General features: G+C 15.4%; 1 long non-coding RNA gene and 3 pseudogenes across 1 annotated transcript in view; 1 reads left to right on the top strand and 3 right to left on the bottom strand.

Moving 5' to 3' along the window:
* LOC143364296 (uncharacterized) overlaps positions 1 to 21,773 on the top strand; it is a 31,566-nt gene extending 9,793 nt beyond the window's left edge. The window contains exon 2 of the long non-coding RNA XR_013084068.1: positions 21,359 to 21,773. This is a non-coding gene — a long non-coding RNA (uncharacterized LOC143364296). The remainder of the gene's footprint in view (positions 1 to 21,358) is intronic.
* Positions 262 to 2,811, bottom strand: LOC143364305 (cytochrome b pseudogene; annotated as a pseudogene).
* LOC143364315 (cytochrome c oxidase subunit 2 pseudogene) lies at positions 262 to 10,581 on the bottom strand (annotated as a pseudogene).
* LOC143364306 (cytochrome c oxidase subunit 1-like) lies at positions 262 to 11,688 on the bottom strand (annotated as a pseudogene).
* Positions 21,774 to 27,849: the final 6,076 nt, after the last annotated feature.

The raw sequence follows: 27,849 nt of genomic DNA, 5'->3' as shown, positions 1-27,849 counted from the left end.
TGCAGTATACTGACTGTACAAAGGTAGCATAATCATTTGTCTTTTAATTAAAGGCTGGAATGAAAGGGTTGATGAAGTATAAACTGTTTCAATATTAAATAATGAAATTAAATTTTAAGTAAAAATGCTTAAATTAATTTAAGGGACGATAAGACCCTATAGAATTTAATAAATTAATAAAGTTTTTAATTTATTTATAAGAAAATTTATTAATTTATTTTATTGGGGTGATATTTAAATTTAATAAACTTTAAATTAAGAAATCATAAATTAATGTTAATAAAAATGATATTGTATTATAAATTATAAGAAAAATTACCTTAGGGATAACAGCATAATATCTTTAAGAAGGCCTTATTTATAAAGATGTTTATGACCTCGATGTTGAATTAAGATAAATTTTAAATGCAGAAGTTTAAAAATTAAGTCTGTTCGACTTTTGAAATCTTACATGATTTGAGTTCAGATCGGTGTAAGCCAGATCGGTTTCTATCTTTAAAAGTAAAATAATATTTTTGTACGAAAGGACTAAGTATTTTTAATAATTAATATTATATATATATATATATATATATAAATGTAAATAATTATTTTGGCAGATTAGTGTAATAAATTTAGAATTTAATAAAGTATGCAATAAGTATACAGATAATAATTTATGTATTAAAATTTAATTTATATTTTAATTTATTTTTTTTTATTGTTTTAATTTTAATAATATTAATTAGTATAGCTTTTTTAACATTATTTGAACGAAAAGTATTAGGGTTTATTCAAAATCGAAAGGGACCAAATAAAGTATTAATTATAGGAATTTTTCAACCTTTTAGAGATGTAATTAAATTATTAAATAAGGAATTATTTTTTTTAGATAAAATTAATTTAAATTATTATATATTTATACCTATAATTTCTTTAATTTTATCTATAATATTATGGTTAGTTTACCCATTTTATGTAAATATATTTTCAATAAATTTAGGAATTTTATTTATATTAAGATTAATGAGTGTAGGGGTTTTTCCAATTATATTAGGGGGGTGGGCTTCAAATTCTAATTATTCTATATTGGGTGCTATTCGTTCAGTTGCCCAATCAATTTCTTATGAAGTAAGATTATTTTTAATTATTTTTAATTTAATTTTATTAGTTGAAAGGTTTAATTTATTAGAATTTTTAAAATTTCAAGAAAATATTAAATTTTTAATTATAATTTATCCAGTTTATTTAATATTTATGGTTAGAATATTAATTGAATTAAATCGTACTCCTTTTGATTTAGTTGAAGGAGAATCTGAGTTAGTCTCTGGTTTTAATACAGAGTATTTTAGAAGATTATTTGCTTTAATTTTTATATCTGAATACTTAAGGATTATTTTTATAAGGTTTTTAGTAACAATTATGTTTTTAGGGTTTAAATTATTAAGATTTAAATTTATTGTTAGAATAATTTTTCATATATTTTTTGTGATTTGAATTCGAGGGGTTTTACCTCGAATTCGTTATGATGAATTAATAATAATATGTTGAAAGAAATTTTTATCGTTATCATTATTATATATTTTATTTATTTTAAGGATAAAGGAATTAATTATTTATATAAATATAAGTTAATAGATAGTTTTATATCTATAAAATATTTTCAAAATAAATGCTATTAAAGCTTATTAACTAATAAATTAATTTATCTCAGATATAATTTAGTGAGGGGGTTAAAATGAAATATAAAAAGTAAATTAATGTAAATAATATTCTTAAGTTAATAAATGGAGGCTCAATTAATTGCCTTCCTAACCATGTTAATATGATAAAAGATAAAATAAAAATTCAAAAAAGAATTTTTCTTAAAAAATAAAATTTTCTTGAAGTTAATTTATTATAATTTAAAATAGGTATAAATATTAAAATTAAAATAGATGAAAATAAACCTAGAACTCCACCAAATTTATTAGGAATAATTCGTAAAATTGTGTAAGCAAATAAAAAATATCATTCAGGTTTAATATGTTCAGGTGTAATTATAGGGTTAGCTATAATAAAATTATCTGGGTCACTTAAATTATAAGGAAAAATTAAAGTAACTATAATAAATAGAAATAAAATTAATATATATCCAAGTACATCTTTAATAAGAAAATAAGGTGAAAAATAAATTAAGTAAAATTTATTTCTGGATCCTATAGGGTTATTTGATCCTGAATTATGTAAGAAGAAAAGATGGATAATTACTAAAAATAAAATTATAAATGGGAGAATAAAATGAAAGGTATAGAATCGGTTTAATGTGGCATTATTAATAGAAAATCCTCCTCAAATTCATTCAACTAATATTTTTCCAATAAAAGGTAAGGCTGATAATAAGTTAGTAATAACTGTAGCTCCTCAAAAAGATATTTGTCCTCATGGTAAAACATAACCTAAGAATGCTGTTGCTATTGATATAATTAAAATAATTACTCCGATTAATCAAACATTAACTAATTTGAAAGAGTGATAATAAATTCCTCGGGCAATATGAAGAAATATAGTAAAAAAAAAGAAAGATGCTCCATTTATATGGATAAGACGGATTCATCATCCGAACTTAACATTTTTTATAATATGAATTGTTCTATGAAAAGCAAGATTAATATTAGGGCAATAATGTATAGATAAAAATAGACCTGAAATAATTTGAATAATTAAAAATAATCCTAAAATTGAACCAAAATTTCATCATATATTAATATTTATGGGGGATGGTAATTTATTTAGAGAATAATTGAAAATTGATAAAATTTTATTATTTTTTAATAGTTTAGAAAATTTCATTAATTAATAATTTTTCGTAAGGGTTTATATTTTGATAAACAAATTTTTATTGAGAATAATAAAGTAATTAATAAATAAAAAATTATTAAGAAGGTAACTTTATAAAGTGGGTATGTATAAGTTTTGTAAATAAATAATGAATTAGAAGTTTTAAATTTAATATTAATTGAATAATTAAAAAAATAATAAAAAAATATAACAAAAATTAATATAATTACTATAAATCAAATAAAGTTTAGGTTAGATTTAAACGATTTATTATAATAATTGTTAATTAATCTTGTAAAATAAAGGAATATAATTATATTTCCTCTAATTATTGAAATAAAAATTATGAAACAATATAATGATTTTTGAGTAATTAAATAATTTAAAATTAAATAAATTAAAGTGAATAAAATTAAGCTTATTATGAAATTTAGTGGGGAGATATTTTTATTATATATAATAATAATAATTATATATATATTAATATAAAGTATAAATTTAATAAAAAATTCATAAGAACTGTTCATTGAATTCAAGAAATAGTTTAAATAGAATATTAATTTTGGGGATTAAAGATATTAAGGTTAATTTTCTTGAAGTTTAAGCTAAAGAAAAAATTTTCATATTTAATTTACAAAATTAATATTTTATTTTAAATTATTTAGCTAAATTGATTTATTTAAATAATTATTATTTAGTAATAGTTTTATTAATTTTATTAATAATTTTTATATTTATAGAGAATTTTTTAATATTTTTAATTGGATTGGAATATATATTAATATTTTATTTGTTTATAACTTTAATTATTTCTGACAGTTTAAATAATGATTGAATATTTATATATATATTAATTATAGGAGTTTGTGAAAGAGTTATTGGTATTTCTTTAATAGTTAGAATTGTTCATATGTATGGTTCACAAAGAATAAAAATTTTAAATTTAAAATGATAGTAGAAATTTTAATTATTACTTATTTATATTTAATATTATTTAAAAATAAATTTATAAAAATAAGTTTATTAAAAAATTTTATTAGATGTGTGTTAATATTTTTAACAGTAAAAATTTTTTTTAAATATAATTTTATTGTAAATTTTTCTATAATAAGTAGATTATTTAGGTTAAATAATTATTCATTTATATTAATTATACTAAGTTTATGAATTTTTGGTATTATTTTTTTATTTTTAATAGATAAGAATATTTTATTATGTATAAAAATACATTTAGTTTTATTAATTATTTTAATAATATTTTTTATAAGAATTCAATTATTATTATTTTATTTTATATTTGAAGTAAGGTTAATTTTAATTTTTTTTATAATTATTAAATGGGGGTTAGGGGAAAAACGGTTGGAAGCTGCTTATTTTATAATATTTTATACAATATTTTTTTCTTTACCTTTTTTAATTTTTTTATTTTTAATTATAAATGAATTAATATTAGATTTAATAATAATAGTAGAATTAAAAAAAATTAAAATAAGAAGTTATTTTTTTATATTTATAATAGGAACTTTTTTAGTAAAGATTCCTATATATATATTTCATGGGTGGTTATTAAAGGCTCATGTTGAAGCCCCAGTATATAGTTCAATAATTTTAGCTTCAATTTTATTAAAATTAGGAACTTATGGTTTATTACAAATAGTAATTATATTTTATTATTTATTTATAAATATAAAATTTTATATAATAATAATTAGTTTATTAGGCAGAGTTATTTTGAGGGGGTTATGTTTACGCCAATTAGATATAAAAATTTTAGTTGCTTATTCATCAGTTGTTCATATAGGAATTTTAATTAGAAGAATGTTAACATTTTTTAAAATTAGAGTAATTGGGAGGTATATTATTATAATTGCTCATGGGTTATGTTCTTCTGGTTTATTTTTTTTAGTAAATATTTGTTATCAAGAAACTAATAGACGTTTAATATTAATTAATAAAGGATTAATAAATTATATACCTAAAATAAGAATAATATGATTTTTATTATGTTCTTCAAATATATCTGCCCCAGTGTCATTAAATTTAGTGGGAGAAATTATATTATTAGTAGGGTTAATAATATGAATAGAGTATTTAATAATTGTTATAATTTTTTTTTGTTTTTTTAGATTTATTTATTCATTATATTTATTTTGTTATGTCCAACATGGGGAATTAAATTATTATTTAAAAATTAAAAGAAGTAAAATAATTAATTATATTGTATTAATTTTACATTGATTACCTTTAAATATTATATTTTTGGATTTAATTTTTTTTTAATTTAAATAGTTTAAGAAAAAAATTTTGAATTGTGGTTTCAAAGATGTATAATAACTTTAAATTATTTATGAATTAATAGTTTATGGGGTGATTATATTTTTTTTAGGTATATTTTTTATTTTAATAAGTATATATATATATATATATAATATAATAATAATTTTAGAGTGAACAATTTTTATATTAAGTAGAATAAAATTTAATTATATAATTTATTTAGATTATATAGGTTTAATATATATAGGAGTTGTTTTAATTATTTCTTTTTTTATTATATTTTATAGAATAAATTATATAAATGGGGATATATATATTAATCGATTTAAATATTTATTATTATTATTTATTTTTTCAATATGTTTAATAATTTTAAGTCCAAGGATTTTAAGAATTTTATTAGGATGAGATGGGTTAGGTTTAATTTCTTATTGTTTAGTAATTTATTATCAAAATAAGAATTCTTATAATTCAGGGATATTAACTATTCTTTGTAATCGATTAGGAGATGTTGGGTTATTAATATTAATTAGAATATCATCATTTTTAGGTTCTTGAAATTTAATATTATATAGAATAAGATTAATTATAATAATTTTAATGTTAATTTTAATAATTACAAAAAGTGCTCAATTACCTTTTTCGGCTTGATTACCTGCTGCTATAACTGCCCCTACTCCTATTTCTTCTTTAGTACATTCTTCTACTTTGGTTACTGCTGGTATTTATTTAATAATTCGGTATAATAAATTTATTTTAATTGAAGTGAAAAGATATATTATTATTATTTCTAGTTTAACAATGTTTATGGCTGGGTTAATAGCAAATTATGAATATAATTTAAAAAAAGTAATTGCTCTTTCAACTTTAAGACAATTAGGGTTTATAATAAGAATTTTAGGGTTAGGTATAGTAAATTTAGGGTTTTATCATTTATTAATTCATGCTTTTTTTAAATCTTTAATATTTATATGTGTTGGGGGGTATATTCATACATCTTTAGGAAGGCAAGATTTACGTAAATTTAAAGGTGTAATAAGAATAACTCCTTTAAAGAGTGTTGTATTTATTTTTTCTTTTATGAATTTAAGTGGTTTTCCATTTATTTCTGGGTTTTATTCAAAAGATTTAATTTTAGAATTTATAATAGTAAGAAGATTAAATAAATTAATAATTTATATTTTAATGATTTCAACAGTTTTAACAATTAATTATAGAGTTCGAATTATAAAATTATTTTTTGAAATATATATAGGGATTTATAGATACCAATATGTAGGAGATGGTAAATTTATAATTTTTTGTAAATTTTTTATAATATTATTAGTAATTTTTTTTGGGTATTTTTATTTAAGGTTAATTAATTATTTTACTTGTATAATTACAGAAAATGATAAATTAGTTTTAATAATAATATATATTCTTAGATGAATAGTAACCTTTAGATTTCATTTTAGATGTAAGAAGTTAATAAATTTTAGTTATTTAAATTTCATTATGAGAATATTTTATTCAATTTTTTTTTATAAAATAATTTATTTAAATTTTTTAAAATTTATATTAACATATGAGAAATTCAATGAGAAATGAATAGATAAAATTTTAGGTGTAAATATAAAAAAAATATTTTATTTACAGAAGGTGTACCCATTGATGAATAGATGATTATATTCAATTCATATAATAAAGTTGATAAAATTTTATAGAGTGTTATTAATTTTTATTTTATTTATTTATAATTATTTAAATAGCTTAATAAAAAGTTTAATATTGAAAATATTAAGATAATTAAAAATTTTTAAATAAATTTATAAACTTAATAGTTAATTTTATATTGAAATTATAATATTTTTTTTAAATTATATAAATTTAGAAATATTTATGATTAAATCATATTAAAAGAATTAGAAGTTCTAAATTTATATTTCTTTAATTGGAGATATTAGTCTCAAAAAAATTATTAACAATAATTTACCTAAATTTTGGTTTCAATTAAAAGATATAAATAATTTAATTTTAAAAAGCAAATTTAATGTTATATATATAATATTAACTAATATCCTGTTTATATAAGAAAAATAAATTTCTTTTTTTTAAGTCGAAATTAAATGTAAAAATTACTATATATAAATTAATGGATTCATTTAAATAAGTTACAAGTTCATTCAATTCATAGCCTAATAATTAAAATTAAAAGAAAAGTGAAAAAAGTATAAATAGATAAAATTGAAAGATTATTAAGTAATTTTAAAATTGGTAAAATTAGAATAATTTCTACATCAAAAATAAGAAATATTAGAGTTATAATATAAAAATTAATTGAAAATGGTAATCGTGCTCTAGTAATAGGGTCAAATCCACATTCAAATGGTGTAATTTTTTCTCGATCTTTATTTATAATTATTGAAAAAAAAAAATTAATTAAAATAATTAAAGAGATAATAATAAATATAAAGATAAAAAATATAAAGATATTAAAAATTATATATATTATTTAATTAAATCTTTTAATTGGAAATTAAATGTAATTATTTATACTATATATATATATATATATATATATATATATATATTATATATATTAATATATTCATCAATAAATTAGGATATAAAGAATAAGTCAAATAATATCAACAAAATGTCAATATCATGTAGCCGCTTCAAAATGAAAATGATGAATTTTAGAAAAGTGGTTTAAATATATTCGAATTAATCTTGTTCTTAAAAAAATGATACCTAATAATACATGGAGGCCATGAAATCCTGTAGATATAAAAAAAATTGATCCAAAAATTCCATCGTTAAAAGTAAAAGGGGCTTCTATATATTCAATTATTTGAATAGAGGAAAAATACATGCCTAGTAGAATTGTAAAAATTAATGGTGTTATAGATTTTTTTTTGTTTTTAACTAATAAATTATGTCTTCATGTAATAGTAAATCCCGAAGAAATTAAAATAATTGAGTTTAAAAGGGGGATATCATAAGGGTTAAATATAATAATATTTTTAGGTGGTCATATTATACCAATTTCAATTCTTGGGGAGATTGCTGAATGAAGGTAAGTTCAAAAAAAAGAAATAAAAAAAAATAATTCTGAAATAATAAATAAAATTATTCCAAATTTTAATAATTTTAAAACACTTAATGTATGACATCCTTGTATTGTTCTTTCTCGAATAATATCTCGTCATCATTGGTATAGAATTAAAAATAGAATTAATAAATTAAATATAGTAATATTGAAGTTAGAAGAATTAAATCAATAAATAGTTCTTAATAACAAATTTAAAATTCTTCATGAAGTTATTAAAGGTCAGGGTCTTAAAGTTACTATATGAAATGGGTGGTGATGAGATATTTTCATTTAATTAGATTCATTAAAATACAATAAAGTTAAAATAGAAAATACATAGGATTGAATAATAGAAACTGAAATTTCTAAAATTATTAATAAATTTTGGATAAAAAAAAGAATTAATATATAAGGTATATTTTCTAAAGTTGTTCCTAATAAGGATAAAAGTAAATGTCCTGCTAATATATTAGCAGATAGTCGAATTGCAAGAGTTCATGGTCGAATAAAATTTCTAATAGATTCAATTAAAATTATAAAAATTATTAAAGGTCCTGGTGTGTTTATGGGTAGAAGATGAATGAATATTTTATTAGTGTTATTTAATCATCCAAATAATATAAATCTTATTCATAATCTTAGGGATAAAGAAAGATTAATAGATAAATGTCTTGATGGGGTAAAAATATAAGGTATTAAACTTAATAAATTTAATTTTAAAAATATAATTATAATAGTTAAAAAAATAATCAAGTTTGATGAAAATTTTTTTTTTGTTAAATTAAAAAATTCTTGAAAAATTTTTTTGTAGAAGTTTAATCAAAAGATATTAATTCGTGAGGGTGATAATCAATAAGGTCAATTTATTAATATTAAAGGAAAAAATAAAATTAATCAATTTAAAGATAAAAATTTATTTGTAGAAGGGTCAAAAATTGAAAATAAATTTGTTAACATTTAAAATTTAATAGTTTTTTTTATTAATTTAAAATTATTTAAATTAGTATGAGTAGTTGGTGAAAATGAAAAAGGAGAAAAATATAAAATTGAAATATATATATATATAATTATAAGTATAAAAAAGAAAAGTAAAAGTCAATATATAGGTCTTATTTGAGGGATAAAAGAATAAAATCATTAGAAGTAGACGATTAACTACTATATTTTGGTTTAAGAGACCATTTCTTTCTTTCAGACACCTAATGAAAGAGTATTACTATAATAATTTTAAAATGACAATTTAATGTTATAAAATTTAACTAATTCTTTAATTATTTTTATTAATTCAATTAATAAAATTAAAATAATTTGTTCTTTCAATAACAATAGGTATAAATCTATGGTATGCACCACAAATTTCAGAACATTGTCCAAAAAATATTCCAGGTCGTAAAGAAATTAAAGATATTTGATTAATTCGACCTGGTGAGGCATCTATTTTAATTCCTATAGTTGGGATAGTTCATGAGTGAATTACATCTATAGAAGATACTAGTAATCGGATAGGAATTTTATAAGGAATAACTGCTCGATTATCAACATCTAATAAACGAAATTGATTAATATTTTCAATTGATTTAATTATATAAGAGTCAAATATAAAATTAGAAAATTCAGGATATTCATAACTTCAATATCATTGATGGCCAATTGATTTAATAGTAAAATATGTAGGGTTTCATAATTCATCAATAAAATAAAGAGTTTTAAGAGAAGGGATTGAAATAATTAAAAGTATAATTATAGGAGTGATAGTTCATAAAATTTCAATATTATGATTTTTTAATAAATTTAAATTTAAATATTTATTATTTAAAATAAAAATTATTATATATATAGTAGAAATAGTAATTATTGTTAGGATAATTATTGTAAAATTATAAAAATAAAATAAATTATCAGCAAATGGAGAGTTAGGATCTTGGAAAGAATATATATTTCATGTAGCTATATTTATTATGTAAATAAATTTTAATAAAAATTATTAATTTTATTTATGAGACTTAAATTCATTACACTATTCTGCCATATTAAAATTTAAAAATAATAATAGGAAGTTCGTTATATGAATGTCTATAAGGGGGGTAATTTTGTAATCACTCTAAAGATGATTGGAAATATTTAAATATAATTAAACGTTTTATAATTAATCTCTCTAAAATAATAAAGATTAATAAAATTATTCTATTAAAAGCAATTAATGAACCAATTGATGAAATTAAATTTCAACAATAGTAAGCATCTGGGTAATCTGAATATCGTCGAGGTATTCCCATTAATCCTAAGAAGTGTTGTGGGAAAAAAGTTATGTTTACTCCAAGAAATATTATAGTAAATTGAATATTTAATAGTTTTTTATTTAGTGTAAGTCCAGTGAATAGGGGGTATCAATGAATTAATCTTGCAATAATTGCAAATACTGCACCCATAGATAAAACATAGTGGAAATGACCAATTACATAATATGTATCATGAAGTATAATATCAATAGAAGAATTTGATAATATAATTCCAGTTAATCCCCCTAATGTAAATAAGAAGATAAATCCTAAAGATCATATAATTGATGGGTTTATTTTAATTTTTGACCCACAATAAGTAGCAATTCATCTAAATACTTTAATTCCTGTTGGTACAGCAATAATTATAGTGGCAGATGTAAAATATGCTCGTGTATCAACATCTAATCCTACAGTAAATATGTGATGAGCTCATACAATAAATCCTAAAAATCCAATTCCTAATATAGCATAAATTATTCCTAAATTTCCGAAAATTTCTTTTTTTCCTCTTTCGTTAAAAATAATATGTGAAATTAATCCAAATCCGGGGAGAATTAAAATATAAACTTCAGGATGACCAAAAAATCAGAATAAATGTTGATAAAGAATAGGGTCTCCTCCTCCGGAAGGATCAAAAAAAGATGTATTTAAATTTCGGTCTGTTAATAGTATAGTAATAGCACCTGCTAAAACAGGGAGAGAAAGAAGAAGTAAAATAGCAGTAATTTTAACTGATCAAGGAAATAAGGGGATTTGATTTATATTAAGTGAAATATTTTTTATTAATATAATTGAAACAATAAAATTAATAGCACCTATAATAGAAGAAATACCTGCAATATGTAAAGAAAAAATAGTAAAATCAACAGAAAAGGATGAGTGATATATAATTGAAGATAGGGGAGGGTAAATAGTTCAACCTGTTCCTGATCCTGTAGATAAAGTTCTTCTTATTATAAGTATAAATAATGAAGGAATTAATAATCAAAATCTTATATTATTTATACGTGGGAAAGCTATATCAGGAGCCCCAATTATTAGTGGTACTAATCAATTTCCAAACCCCCCAATTATAAATGGTATAACTATAAAAAAAATTATAATAAAAGCATGTGAAGTTACAATAGTATTATAAATTTGGTCGTTATTAATTCATCTTCCAGGTGTTCTTAATTCTATACGAATAATTATACTTAAAGATGTTCCGATTATCCCTGATCATATAGCAAAGATAAAATAAAGTATTCCAATATTTTTATGGTTAGTTGAATAAAATCATTTTTGGTAATAAATTTTATTTAGAAATATTATGCCTGATAAAAGGAGTAAACTGTAAATTTATTTATGAAAATAAATTTTCTAATATTAAATTAAGATTTAAATAATTAAGTTAAATATATATTTATATAAAACTTTGAAGGTTTTAAGTTTTATTAACTTAAAATCTTTATTTATATAGTTTATAAAAAATATTAAATTGCAAATTTAAAGAAATTAAAAAATTATAAATTTAGTTTATAAATGAAAAGGTAAAAATTAAAGTAAATGTTAAAAATGAAAAATATATAATAAATATAGTATTAAAATTAGAATAATCAAATAAATTAATTTTATGTCTAATTTTAGAATTTGTTAAAAAAAAATTGTTATTATTAAAATTTAAATAATTAAAGGTTATTAATAATCTAGAAAAGATAATTAATATGGATAATATAATTATATAATTATTTGATAATATAAGATCAATTAAATTTCATTTAATAATAAATGGTAAAAATGGGGGAAGTTGGGAGTATTTGAATATTATTAAATTATAAAATATTTTATTTTTATAATTTAATCTTAAATTTAAAGAGTTTTTGTAATAAAGATTTAATTTTTTAAGTATAAGTAAGATTATAAGAGTTGAAGTTATATAAATGGTTATATAAATGATTATAATATTAAAATTTATATAGGAAAAGATTAATAATAAAGGAATATTATATATGGATGAATAATTTATTAAAAGAGTAAAGGATGAGGTATTTATTGAAAAAATTACTGGGGGTAGTATAAAGGAAATTAATAAAAATAAAATAATAAAATTAAATTTAATAAAATTTAAAAATATAAAAATAGGGATACATTTAATAATTGTTAATAATAAAATTAATGAATTAAAATTGATTTTTTTTATTAAAAAGTTTATTCATCTATTTAAGGGGTATAATCCTAATTTTAATCATAAGCTAAATAATAAAATAAAATTAATATATAAATTAAATGTTTTATTTAAAAATCTGTAAATAATTAAAATAGAAGTTATTGAAGAAATTATAAAATATATAATTCTATAAATTTTTAAAGAATTAATATTTAAATAAATAGTGTATAATATAGAGGAAATTTCTAAAAATATTCATATAAAAAATAAATTGGGGATAAGTAAGGAGAGAATTATTAAACTTAATAAATTTAAATAAATAATAAAGTTTATTAATAATTAATTTATATTTAGTTTTAATTTTAAAAATTAATTATATTAAAAATTTTAATTATAAATTATAAATTTAAATATATTCAAGTGTTTTACGCATATAAAATTTTGAATTTTATGGAATTAATTAATTTAATGAATATAAATATATTTGTATGATAATAATAAATAAATAAAATTTATTAATAAAAATTTAGCAAAAGTGATTTTTTAACACATTTTTATTACATCAAAATAATCCTTTATTCAGGCATTTTACTTATATAAAAGATTTTTCTATATTTAGGGTATGAACCTAAAAGCTTAAATTTAGCTTATTTATATAAGTTTATAATAATTATTATAGAGTTAAAGAGAGATTTTTATAGAAAATAATTTTTATCTAAATTTCAGAGGAAAATTTATACAAAAATTGAATTTAAAAGAATTATTATAGAGAAAATAAATTAAAGAAGAATTCTTATAGAAAATAATTTTTATTTAAATTTTAGGGGGAAATTTATACAAAAATTGAATTTTAAAGAATTATTATGGAGAAAACAAATTAAAGAGAAATTCTTATAGGAAATAATTTTTATTTAAATTTCAGAGGAAAATTTATACAAAAATTGAATTTTAAAGAATTATTATGGAGAAAATAAATTAAAGAAGAATTCTTATAGAAAATAATTTTTATTCAAATTTCAGAGGAAAATTTATACAAAAATTGAATTTTAAAGAATTATTATAGAGAAAATAAATTAAAGAAGAATTCTTATAGAAAATAATTTTTATTTAAATTTCAGGGGAAAATTTATATAAAAATTGAATTTTAAAGAATTATTATAAAGAAAATAAATTAAAGAAGAATTCTTATAGAAAATAATTTTTATTCAAATTTCAGAGGAAAATTTATACAAAAATTGAATTTTAAAGAATTATTATGGTGATAATAAATTAAAAAGAAATTCTTATAGGAAATAATTTTTATTTAAATTTCAGAGGAAAATTTATACAAAAATTGAATTTTAAAGAATTATTATGGAGAAAATAAATTAAAGAAGAATTCTTATAGAAAATAATTTTTATTCAAATTTCAGAGGAAAATTTATACAAAAATTGAATTTTAAAGAATTATTATAGAGAAAATAAATTAAAGAAGAATTCTTATAGAAAATAATTTTTATTTAAATTTCAGGGGGAAATTTATATAAAAATTGAATTTTAAAGAATTATTATATAGAAAATAAATTAAAGAAGAATTCTTATAGAAAATAATTTTTATTCAAATTTCAGAGGAAAATTTATACAAAAATTGAATTTTAAAGAATTATTATGGTGATAATAAATTAAAAAGAAATTCTTATAGAAAATAATTTTTATTTAAATTTTAGGGGGAAATTTATACAAAAATTGAATTTAAAAGAATTATTATGGAGAAAATAAATTAAAGAGAAATTCTTATAGAAAATAATTTTTATTTAAATTTCAGAGGAAAATTTATATAAAAATTGAATTTTAAAGAATTATTATAGAGAGAATAAATTAAAGAAGAATTCTTATAGAAAATAATTTTTATTCAAATTTCAGAGGAAAATTTATACAAAAATTGAATTTTAAATAATTATTATAGAGAAAATAAATTAAAGAAGAATTCTTATAGAAAATAATTTTTATTTAAATTTCAGGGGAAAATTTATACAAAAATTGAATTTTAAAGAATTATTATGGAGAAAATAAATTAAAGAAGAATTCTTATAGAAAATAATTTTTATTCAAATTTCAGAGGAAAATTTATACAAAAATTGAATTTTAAAGAATTATTATAGAGAAAATAAATTAAAGAAGAATTCTTATAGAAAATAATTTTTATTTAAATTTCAGGGGAAAATTTATATAAAAATTGAATTTTAAAGAATTATTATAGAGAAAATAAATTAAAGAAGAATTCTTATAGAAAATAATTTTTATTTAAATTTCAGGGGAAAATTTATACAAAAATTGAATTTTAAAGAATTATTATGGAGAAAATAAATTAAAGAAGAATTCTTATAGAAAATAATTTTTATTCAAATTTCAGAGGAAAATTTATACAAAAATTGAATTTTAAAGAATTATTATAGAGAAAATAAATTAAAGAAGAATTCTTATAGAAAATAATTTTTATTTAAATTTCAGGGGAAAATTTATATAAAAATTGAATTTTAAAGAATTATTATATAGAAAATAAATTAAAGAAGAATTCTTATAGAAAATAATTTTTATTTAAATTTCAGAGGAAAATTTATATAAAAATTGAATTTTAAAGAATTATTATGGAGATAATAAATTAAAGAAGAATTTTTATAGAAAATAATTTTTATTTAAATTTCAGGGGGAAATTTATATAAAAATTGAATTTTAAAGAATTATTATAGAGAAAATAAATTAAAGAAGAATTCTTATAGAAAATAATTTTTATTAAAATTTCAGGGGGAAATTTATATAAAAATTGAATTTTAAAGAATTATTATGGAGAAAATAAATTAAAGAAGAATTTTTATAGAAAATAATTTTTATTCAAATTTCAGAGGGGAATTTATATAAAAATTGAATTTTAAAGAATTATTATGGAGAAAACAAATTAAAGAGAAATTCTTATAGGAAATAATTTTTATTTAAATTTCAGAGGAAAATTTATACAAAAATTGAATTTTAAAGAATTATTATGGAGAAAACAAATTAAAGAGAAATTCTTATAGGAAATAATTTTTATTAAAATTTCAGGGGGAAATTTATACAAAAATTGAATTTTAAAGAATTATTATGGAGAAAACAAATTAAAGAGAAATTCTTATAGGAAATAATTTTTATTTAAATTTCAGAGGAAAATTTATACAAAAATTGAATTTTAAAGAATTATTATAGAGAAAATAAATTAAAGAAGAATTCTTATAGAAAATAATTTTTATCAAAATTTCAGGGGGAAATTTATATAAAAATTGAATTTTAAAGAATTATTATGGAGAAAATAAATTAAAGAGAAATTCTTATAGGAAATAATTTTTATTTAAATTTCAGAGGAAAATTTATACAAAAATTGAATTTTAAAGAATTATTATGGAGAAAACAAATTAAAGAGAAATTCTTATAGGAAATAATTTTTATTAAAATTTCAGGGGGAAATTTATACAAAAATTGAATTTTAAAGAATTATTATGGAGAAAACAAATTAAAGAGAAATTCTTATAGGAAATAATTTTTATTTAAATTTCAGAGGAAAATTTATATAAAAATTGAATTTTAAAGAATTATTATAGAGAAAATAAATTAAAGAAGAATTCTTATAGAAAATAATTTTTATTCAAATTTCAGAGGGGAATTTATATAAAAATTGAATTTTAAAGAATTATTATGGAGGAAACAAATTAAAGAGAAATTCTTATAGGAAATAATTTTTATTTAAATTTCAGAGGAAAATTTATACAAAAATTGAATTTTAAAGAATTATTATGGAGAAAACAAATTAAAGAGAAATTCTTATAGGAAATAATTTTTATTAAAATTTCAGGGGGAAATTTATACAAAAATTGAATTTTAAAGAATTATTATGGAGAAAACAAATTAAAGAGAAATTCTTATAGGAAATAATTTTTATTTAAATTTCAGAGGAAAATTTATACAAAAATTGAATTTTAAAGAATTATTATGGAGAAAACAAATTAAAGAGAAATTCTTATAGGAAATAATTTTTATTAAAATTTCAGGGGGAAATTTATACAAAAATTGAATTTTAAAGAATTATTATAGAGAAAATAAATTAAAGAAGAATTCTTATAGAAAATAATTTTTATTAAAATTTCAGGGGGGAATTTATATAAAAATTGAATTTTAAAGAATTATTATGGAGAAAATAAATTAAAGAGAAATTCTTATAGGAAATAATTTTTATTTAAATTTCAGGGGAAAATTTATATAAAAATTGAATTTTAAAGAATTATTATAGAGAAAATAAATTAAAGAAGAATTCTTATAGAAAATAATTTTTATTTAAATTTTAGGGGGAAATTTATACAAAAATTGAATTTTAAAGAATTATTATGGAATAAAATAAATTAAAGAAGAATTTTTATAGAAAATAATTTTTATTTAAATTTTAGAGGAAAATTTATATAAAAATTGAATTTTAAAGAATTATTATGGAGAAAATAAATTAAAGAAGAATTTTTATAGAAAATAATTTTTATTCAAATTTCAGAGGGGAATTTATATAAAAATTGAATTTTAAAGAATTATTATGGAGAAAACAAATTAAAGAGAAATTCTTATAGGAAATAATTTTTATTTAAATTTCAGAGGAAAATTTATACAAAAATTGAATTTTAAAGAATTATTATGGAGAAAACAAATTAAAGAGAAATTCTTATAGGAAATAATTTTTATTAAAATTTCAGGGGGAAATTTATACAAAAATTGAATTTTAAAGAATTATTATGGAGAAAATAAATTAAAGAGAAATTCTTATAGGAAATAATTTTTATTTAAATTTCAGAGGAAAATTTATACAAAAATTGAATTTTAAAGAATTATTATAGAGAAAATAAATTAAAGAAGAATTCTTATAGAAAATAATTTTTATTAAAATTTCAGGGGGAAATTTATATAAAAATTGAATTTTAAAGAATTATTATGGAGAAAACAAATTAAAGAGAAATTCTTATAGGAAATAATTTTTATTAAAATTTCAGGGGGAAATTTATACAAAAATTGAATTTTAAAGAATTATTATGGAGAAAACAAATTAAAGAGAAATTCTTATAGGAAATAATTTTTATTTAAATTTCAGAGGAAAATTTATACAAAAATTGAATTTTAAAGAATTATTATAGAGAAAATAAATTAAAGAAGAATTCTTATAGAAAATAATTTTTATTAAAATTTCAGGGGGAAATTTATATAAAAATTGAATTTTAAAGAATTATTATGGAGAAAATAAATTAAAGAGAAATTCTTATAGGAAATAATTTTTATTTAAATTTCAGGGGAAAATTTATATAAAAATTGAATTTTAAAGAATTATTATAGAGAAAATAAATTAAAGAAGAATTCTTATAGAAAATAATTTTTATTTAAATTTTAGGGGGAAATTTATACAAAAATTGAATTTTAAAGAATTATTATGGAATAAAATAAATTAAAGAAGAATTTTTATAGAAAATAATTTTTATTTAAATTTTAGAGGAAAATTTATATAAAAATTGAATTTTAAAGAATTATTATGGAGAAAATAAATTAAAGAAGAATTCTTATAGAAAATAATTTTTATCTAAATTTTAGGGGGAAATTTATACAAAAATTGAATTTTAAAGAATTATTATGGAGAAAATAAATTAAAGAAGAATTCTTATAGAAAATAATTTTTATATAAATTTTAGGGGGAAATTTATACAAAAATTGAATTTTAAAGAATTATTATGGAGAAAATAAATTAAAGAAGAATTCTTATAGAAAATAATTTTTATTTAAATTTTGGGGGGAAATTTATATAAAAATTGAATTTAAAAGAATTATTATGGAGAAAATAAATTAAAGAAGAATTCTCATAGAAAATAATTTTTATTTAAATTTCAGGGGGAAATTTATACAAAAATTGAATTTAGGGGGGATTTTCTAGATTTTTTTGTAATTTGAGGGAGATTTTCATTCTAAAATTTTTATTACTTATTGAACGTTATTGATAAGTAAAGATATTAGTATGAATTTTTTTGTAAAATAGAAAATATAGAAAAAAACGAAATTTAGAATTTTAATTTTGGTATATATATATATATAAATAATTTATATTAATAAATATTTATATATATATATAAATAATTTATATTAATAAATATTTATAATATATATATATAAATAATTTATTGAATAATATTAATTTATATATATATAAATAATTTATTTATTAAATATTTATATATATATAAATTATTTATATATATATAAATAATTTATTCATTAAATATTTATATATATATAAATTATTTATATATATCTAATTAAATTTAAATATCTCTAATAAATTTATGTATAATATATACATTTATATTAATTTTTAAATTTTTTACTACAGAACAATAATAATTTAATAATATACTATATATTTAATTATAATATCAACATTTGTAAAATGAATCCATTTATGAATATATCCTAGAGTAAAACTAGTTATTAGACATTTATATCAGATTTAATTAATTCATAATAACCTATAAATATTCATACAATTATAAATATATAAATTTAATTATAAATAAATAATTTATTATATAAATATTTATATATATATAAATTATTTAATATATATTAAATATTTATTTATTAGGTATTTATATATATATAATAATAATATATATATATATATTTATTTTTATAAATATTTTATTATATATAAAGAGAATTAAGAATTTATATTTATTTAATTAATTTTTAAAATATTTTAATATATATATATATAATTATTTAATAATATATAAATTATTTATATATATATATACATTTAATGCTTAACCATCTGTGTAAATTATAATATCCTAATATGAATCACATTTATATAAATACATAACAATCTCTTACTCTAAACATCTAATCTATATAATATTCATTCCAATATACATATAATTATATGCCATTTATATATACATTTATATATATATAAATTATTTATATAATATATATATATTTAATTAATTTATATATGCATATATATATATATAAATTATTTATATATATATATTTATATATATAATTAAATTATATATACATATATATATATATAAATTATTTATATATATATATATATTTAATTAAATTATATATACATATATATATATATAAATTATTTATATATATATATATATATATTTAATTAAATTATATATACATATATATATATATAAATTATTTATATATATATATATATATTTAATTAAATTTAATTATTCCTAATAAATTTATTTATATATATTAATTTATATATATATAAATAATTTATTTATTAAATATTTATATATATATAAATTATTTATATATATCTAATTAAATTTAAATATCTCTAATAAATTTATGTATAATATATACATTTATATTAATTTTTAAATTTTTTACTACAGAACAATAATAATTTAATAATATACTATATATTTAATTATAATATCAACATTTGTAAAATGAATCCATTTATGAATATATCCTAGAGTAAAACTAGTTATTAGACATTTATATCAGATTTAATTAATTCATAATAACCTATAAATATTCATACAATTATAAATATATAAATTTAATTATAAATAAATAATTTATTATATAAATATTTATATATATATAAATTATTTAATATATATTAAATATTTATTTGTTAGGTATTTATATATATATAATAATAATATATATATATATATATTTATTTTTATAAATATTTTATTATATATAAAGAGAATTAAGAATTTATATTTATTTAATTAATTTTTAAAATATTTTAATATATATATATATAATTATTTAATAATATATAAATTATTTATATATATATATACATTTAATGCTTAACCATCTGTGTAAATTATAATATCCTAATATGAATCACATTTATATAAATACATAACAATCTCTTACTCTAAACATCTAATCTATATAATATTCATTCCAATATACATATAATTATATGCCATTTATATATACATTTATATATATATAAATTATTTATATAATATATATATATTTAATTAATTTATATATGCATATATATATATATAAATTATTTATATATATATATTTATATATATAATTAAATTATATATACATATATATATATATAAATTATTTATATGAATATATACATATATATATATGTATATATACATATAAATTATTTATATATATATATATATATATATATATATATATATATATATATATATATATATATATATATATATATATATATATATATATATATATATATATATATATATATATATATATATATATATATATATATATATATAATACATAATAATATTTATTTTATTGGAAAAAAAAAAAAAAAAGAGAAAGTGAATAATTTAATTAAATTATTTTATAGTTAATTAATTTAATATTGAGTTTAAATTTTATTATGAGAAGTAAAATAAATGAAAAATTTTTAATAAAATTTATTGGGTTTAAATATATTTAATAAACCTATAATAATAAGTTAAGTTGTGCATTAGCGTCAATAATAAATAAAAAAAAAAATGAGAAAAAAGCTTTGATTTGGGGGGAAAATGATTTTTTTTTAGAAAAAAATAATAATTTTATTGAATTAATATGAAAAATTTAAATTTAGGGGTAAATTTAAATAAAATAAGGGGTAATTAATTAATATAAAATTTTAGGGAAATTTTATTTATAAAAAATTTGTATTGAATTAGTAATAAAAATTTATTTGAGTGAATTTTTTTATATAAAATTATTTATGGAAAGAATTTATATGGAATTATTAATATTTAAAATTTATTGAATTAATTTAGTAAATTTTTAATAATAGTTGATTTATATTAAAATTAAATATATTTAATAAACCTATAATAATAAGTTAAGTTGTGCATTAGCGTCAATAATAAATAAAAAAAAAAATGAGAAAAAAGCTTTGATTTGGGGGAAAAATGATTTTTTTTTAGAAAAAAATAATAATTTTATTGAATTAATATGAAAAATTTAAATTTAGGGGTAAATTTAAATAAAATAAGGGGTGATTAATTAATATAAAATTTTAGGGAAATTTTATTTATAAAAAATTTGCATAGAATTAGTAATAAAAATTTATTTGAGTGAATTTTTTATATAAAATTATTTATGAAAAGAATTATTAGGGGAATTTTATTCATAAAAAATTTGTATTGAATTAGTAATAAAAATTTATTTGAATGAATTTTTTATATAAAATTATTTATGAAAAGAATTATTAGGGGAATTTTATTCATAAAAAATTTGTATTGAATTAGTAATAAAAATTTATTTGAATGAATTTTTTATATAAAATTATTTATGAAAAGAATTATTAGGGAAATTTTATTTGTAAAAAATTTGTATTGAATTAGTAATAAAAATTTATTTGAGTGGACTTTTTATATAAAATTATTTATAAAAAAGAATTATTAGGGGAATTTTATTCATAAAAAATTTGTATTGAATTAGTAATAAAAATTTATTTGAATGAATTTTTAATATAAAATTATTTATGAAAAGAATTATTAGGGGAATTTTATTCATAAAAAATTTGTATTGAATTAGTAATAAAAATTTATTTGAATGAATTTTTTATATAAAATTATTTATGAAAAGAATTATTAGGGAAATTTTATTTGTAAAAAATTTGTATTGAATTAGTAATAAAAATTTATTTGAGTGGACTTTTTATATAAAATTATTTATAAAAAAGAATTATTGGGAAAATTTTATTTATAAAAAAATTTGTATTGAATTAGTAATAAAAATTTATTTGAATGAATTTTTTATATGAAATTATTTATGAAAAGAATTATTAGGGAAATTTTATTTATAAAAAAATTTTTATTGAATTAGTAATAAAAATTTATTTGAGTGGATTTTTTATATAAAATTATTTATAAAAAAGAATTATTGGGAAAATTTTATTTATAAAAAAATTTGTATTGAATTAGTAATAAAAATTTATTTGAATGAATTTTCTATATGAAGTTATTTATGAAAAGAATTATTAGGGAAATTTTATTTGTAAAAAAATTTGTATTGAATTAGTAATAAAAATTTATTTGAATGAATTTTCTATATGAAGTTATTTATGAAAAGAATTATTAGGGAAATTTTATTTGTAAAAAAATTTGTATTGAATTAGTAATAAAAATTTATTTGAATGAATTTTCTATATGAAGTTATTTATGAAAAGAATTATTAGGGAAATTTTATTTATAAAAAAATTTGTATTGAATTAGTAATAAAAATTTATTTGAGTGAATTTTTTATATTAAATTATTTATGAAAAGAATTATTAGGGAAATTTTATTTGTAAAAAAATTTGTATTGAATTAGTAATAAAAATTTATTTGAATGAATTTTCTATATGAAGTTATTTATGAAAAGAATTATTAGGGAAATTTTATTTGTAAAAAAATTTGTATTGAATTAGTAATAAAAATTTATTTGAATGAATTTTCTATATGAAATTATTTATGAAAAGAATTATTAGGGAAATTTTATTTATAAAAAAATTTGTATTGAATTAGTAATAAAAATTTATTTGAGTGGACTTTTTATATAAAATTATTTATAAAAAAGAATTATTAGGGAAATTTTATTTGTAAAAAAATTTGTATTGAATTAGTAATAAAAATTTATTTGAATGAATTTTCTATATGAAGTTATTTATGAAAAGAATTATTAGGGAAATTTTATTTGTAAAAAAATTTGTATTGAATTAGTAATAAAAATTTATTTGAATGAATTTTTTATATGAAGTTATTTATGAAAAGAATTATTAGGGAAATTTTATTTGTAAAAAAATTTGTATTGAATTAGTAATAAAAATTTATTTGAGTGGACTTTTTATATAAAATTATTTATAAAAAAGAATTATTAGGGAAATTTTATTTGTAAAAAAATTTGTATTGAATTAGTAATAAAAATTTATTTGAATGAATTTTTTATATGAAGTTATTTATGAAAAGAATTATTAGGGAAATTTTATTTGTAAAAAAATTTGTATTGAATTAGTAATAAAAATTTATTTGAATGAATTTTTTATATGAAGTTATTTATGAAAAGAATTATTAGGGAAATTTTATTTATAAAAAAATTTGTATTGAATTAGTAATAAAAATTTATTTGAGTAAATTTTTTATATTAAATTATTTATGAAAAGAATTATTAGGGAAATTTTATTTATAAAAAATTTGTATTGAATTAGTAATAAAAATTTATTTGAATGAATTTTTTTTATATAAAATTATTTATGGGAAGAATTTATATGGAATTATTAATATTTAAAATTTATTGAAATAATTTAGTAAATTTTTAATAATAGTTGATTTATATTAAAATTAAATATATTTAATAAACCTATAATAATAAGTTAAGTTGTACATTAGCGTCAATAATAAATAAAAAAAAAAATGAGAAAAAAGCTTTGATTTGGGGGAAAAATGATTTTTTTTAGAAAAAAATAATAATTTTATTGAATTAATATGAAAAATTTAAATTTAGGGGTAAATTTAAATAAAATAAGGGGTAATTAATTAATATAAAATTTTAGGGAAATTTTATTTTGAAAAATTTGTATAGAATTAGTAATAAAAATTTATTTGAATGAATTTTTTATATAAAATTATTTATGAAAAGAATTATTAGGGGAATTTTATTCATAAAAAAATTTGTATAGAATTAGTAATAAAAATTTATTTGAATGAATTTTCTATATAAAATTATTTATAAAAAAGAATTATTGGGGAAATTTTATTTATAAAAAAATTTGTATTGAATTAGTAATAAAAATTTATTTGAGTGGATTTTTTATATAAAATTATTTATAAAAAAGAATTATTAGGGAAATTTTATTTATAAAAAATTTGTATTGAATTAGTAATAAAAATTTATTTGAGTGAATTTTTTATATTAAATTATTTATGAAAAGAATTATTAGGGAAATTTTATTTGTAAAAAAATTTGTATTGAATTAGTAATAAAAATTTATTTGAATGGATTTTCTATATGAAATTATTTATGAAAAGAATTATTAGGGAAATTTTATTTATAAAAAAATTTGTATTGAATTAGTAATAAAAATTTATTTGAATGAATTTTCTATATGAAATTATTTATGAAAAGAATTATTAGGGAAATTTTATTTGTAAAAAATTTGTATTGAATTAGTAATAAAAATTTATTTGAATGGATTTTTTATATGAAATTATTTATGAAAAGAATTATTAGGGAAATTTTATTTATAAAAAAATTTGTATTGAATTAGTAATAAAAATTTATTTGAATGGATTTTCTATATGAAATTATTTATGAAAAGAATTATTAGGGAAATTTTATTTATAAAAAAATTTGTATTGAATTAGTAATAAAAATTTATTTGAATGAATTTTCTATATGAAATTATTTATGAAAAGAATTATTAGGGAAATTTTATTTGTAAAAAATTTGTATTGAATTAGTAATAAAAATTTATTTGAATGGATTTTTTATATGAAATTATTTATGAAAAGAATTATTAGGGAAATTTTATTTATAAAAAAATTTGTATTGAATTAGTAATAAAAATTTATTTGAATGAATTTTCTATATGAAATTATTTATGAAAAGAATTATTAGGGAAATTTTATTTGTAAAAAATTTGTATTGAATTAGTAATAAAAATTTATTTGAATGGATTTTCTATATGAAATTATTTATGAAAAGAATTATTAGGGGAATTTTATTTATAAAAAAATTTGTATTGAATTAGTAATAAAAATTTATTTGAATGAATTTTCTATATGAAATTATTTATGAAAAGAATTATTAGGGAAATTTTATTTATAAAAAAATTTGTATTGAATTAGTAATAAAAATTTATTTGAGTGGATTTTTTATATAAAATTATTTATAAAAAAGAATTATTAGGGAAATTTTATTTATAAAAAAATTTGTATTGAATTAGTAATAAAAATTTATTTGAGTGGACTTTTTATATAAAATTATTTATAAAAAAGAATTATTAGGGAAATTTTATTTATAAAAAAATTTGTATTGAATTAGTAATAAAAATTTATTTGAGTGGACTTTTTATATAAAATTATTTATGAAAATTATTAGGGAAATTTTATTTATAAAAAAAATTTGTATTGAATTAGTAATAAAAATTTATTTGAATTAATTTTCTATATGAAATTATTTATGAAAAGAATTATTAGGGAAATTTTATTTATAAAAAAATTTGTATTGAATTAGCAATAAAAATTTATTTGAGTGGACTTTTTATATAAAATTATTTATAAAAAAGAATTATTGGGAAAATTTTATTTATAAAAAATTTGTATTGAATTAGTAATAAAAATTTATTTGAATGAATTTTTTATATGAAATTATTTATGAAAAGAATTATTAGGAAAATTTTATTTATAAAAAATTTGTATTGAATTAGTAATAAAAATTTATTTGAATGAATTTTCTATATGAAATTATTTATGAAAAGAATTATTAGGGAAATTTTATTTATAAAAAATTTGTATTGAATTAGTGACAAAAAATTATTTGAATGAATTTTTTATATGAAATTATTTATGAAAAGAATTATTAGGGAAATTTTATTTATAAAAAATTTGTATTGAATTAATAATAAAAATTTATTTGAATGAATTTTTTTTATATAAAATTATTTATGGGGAGAATTTATATGGAATTATTAATATTTAAAATTTATTGAATTAATTTAGTAAATTTTTAATAATAGTTGATTTATATTAAAATTAAATATATTTAATAAACCTATAATAATAAGTTAAGTTGTGCATTAGCGTCAATAATAAATAAAAAAAAAAATGAGAAAAAAGCTTTGATTTGGGGGAAAAATGATTTTTTTTTAGAAAAAAATAATAATTTTATTGAATTAGTATGAAAAATTTAAATTTAGGGGTAAATTTAAATAAAATAAGGGGTAATTAACTAATATAAAATTTAGGGAAATTTTATTTTAAAAAATTTGTATAGAATTAGTAATAAAAATTTATTTGAATGAATTTTTTATATAAAATTATTTATGAAAAGAATTATTAGGGGAATTTTATTCATAAAAAAATTTGTATAGAATTAGTGATAAAAATTTATTTGAATGAATTTTTTATATTAAATTATTTATGAAAAGAATTATTAGGGAAATTTTATTTGTAAAAAATTTGTATTGAATTAGTAATAAAAATTTATTTGAGTGGACTTTTTATATAAAATTATTTATAAAAAATTATTAGGGAAATTTTATTTGTAAAAAATTTGTATTGAATTAGTAACAAAAATTTATTTGAGTGGACTTTTTATATAAAAAAGATTTTAAAAAATTTGTATAGAATTAGTAATAAAAATTTATTTGAATGAATTTTTTATATAAAATTATTTATGAAAAGAATTATTAGGGGGATTTTATTCATAAAAAAAATTTGTATAGAATTAGCAATAAAAATTTATTTGGATGAATTTTTTATATTAAATTATTTATGAAAAGAATTATTAGGGAAATTTTATTTGTAAAAAATTTGTATTGAATTAGTAATAAAAATTTATTTGAGTGGACTTTTTATATAAAAAAGAATTATTGGGAAAATTTTATTTATAAAAAATTTGTATTGAATTAGTAATAAAAATTTATTTGAATGAATTTTTTATATTAAACTATTTATGAAAAGAATTATTGGGAAAATTTTATTCATAAAAAATTTGTATTGAATTAGTAATAAAAATTTATTTGAGTACACTTTTTATATAAAATTATTTATAAAAAAGAATTATTGGGAAAATTTTATTTATAAAAAATTTGTATTGAATTAATAATAAAAATTTATTTGAGTGGACTTTTTATATAAAATTATTTATAAAAAAGAATTATTGGGAAAATTTTATTTATAAAAAATTTGTATTGAATTAGTAATAAAAATTTATTTGAATGAATTTTTTATATAAAATTATTTATAAAAAAGAATTATTGGGAAAATTTTATTTGTAAAAAATTTGTATTGAGTTAGTAATAAAAATTTATTTGAATTAATTTTTTATATTAAATTATTTATGAAAAGAATTATTAGGGAAATTTTACTTATAAAAAAATTTGTATTGAATTAGTAATAAAAATTTATTTGAGTGGATTTTTTTATATAAAATTATTTATAAAAAAGAATTATTGGGAAAATTTTATTTGTAAAAAAATTTAT

This window comes from Halictus rubicundus, unplaced genomic scaffold, assembly GCF_050948215.1.
Source record: "Halictus rubicundus isolate RS-2024b unplaced genomic scaffold, iyHalRubi1_principal scaffold0436, whole genome shotgun sequence".
NCBI lineage: Eukaryota > Metazoa > Arthropoda > Insecta > Hymenoptera > Halictidae > Halictus > Halictus rubicundus.
The sequence above is the reverse complement of the archived record's forward strand: the minus strand, read 5'-3'. Positions and strand labels throughout refer to the sequence as shown.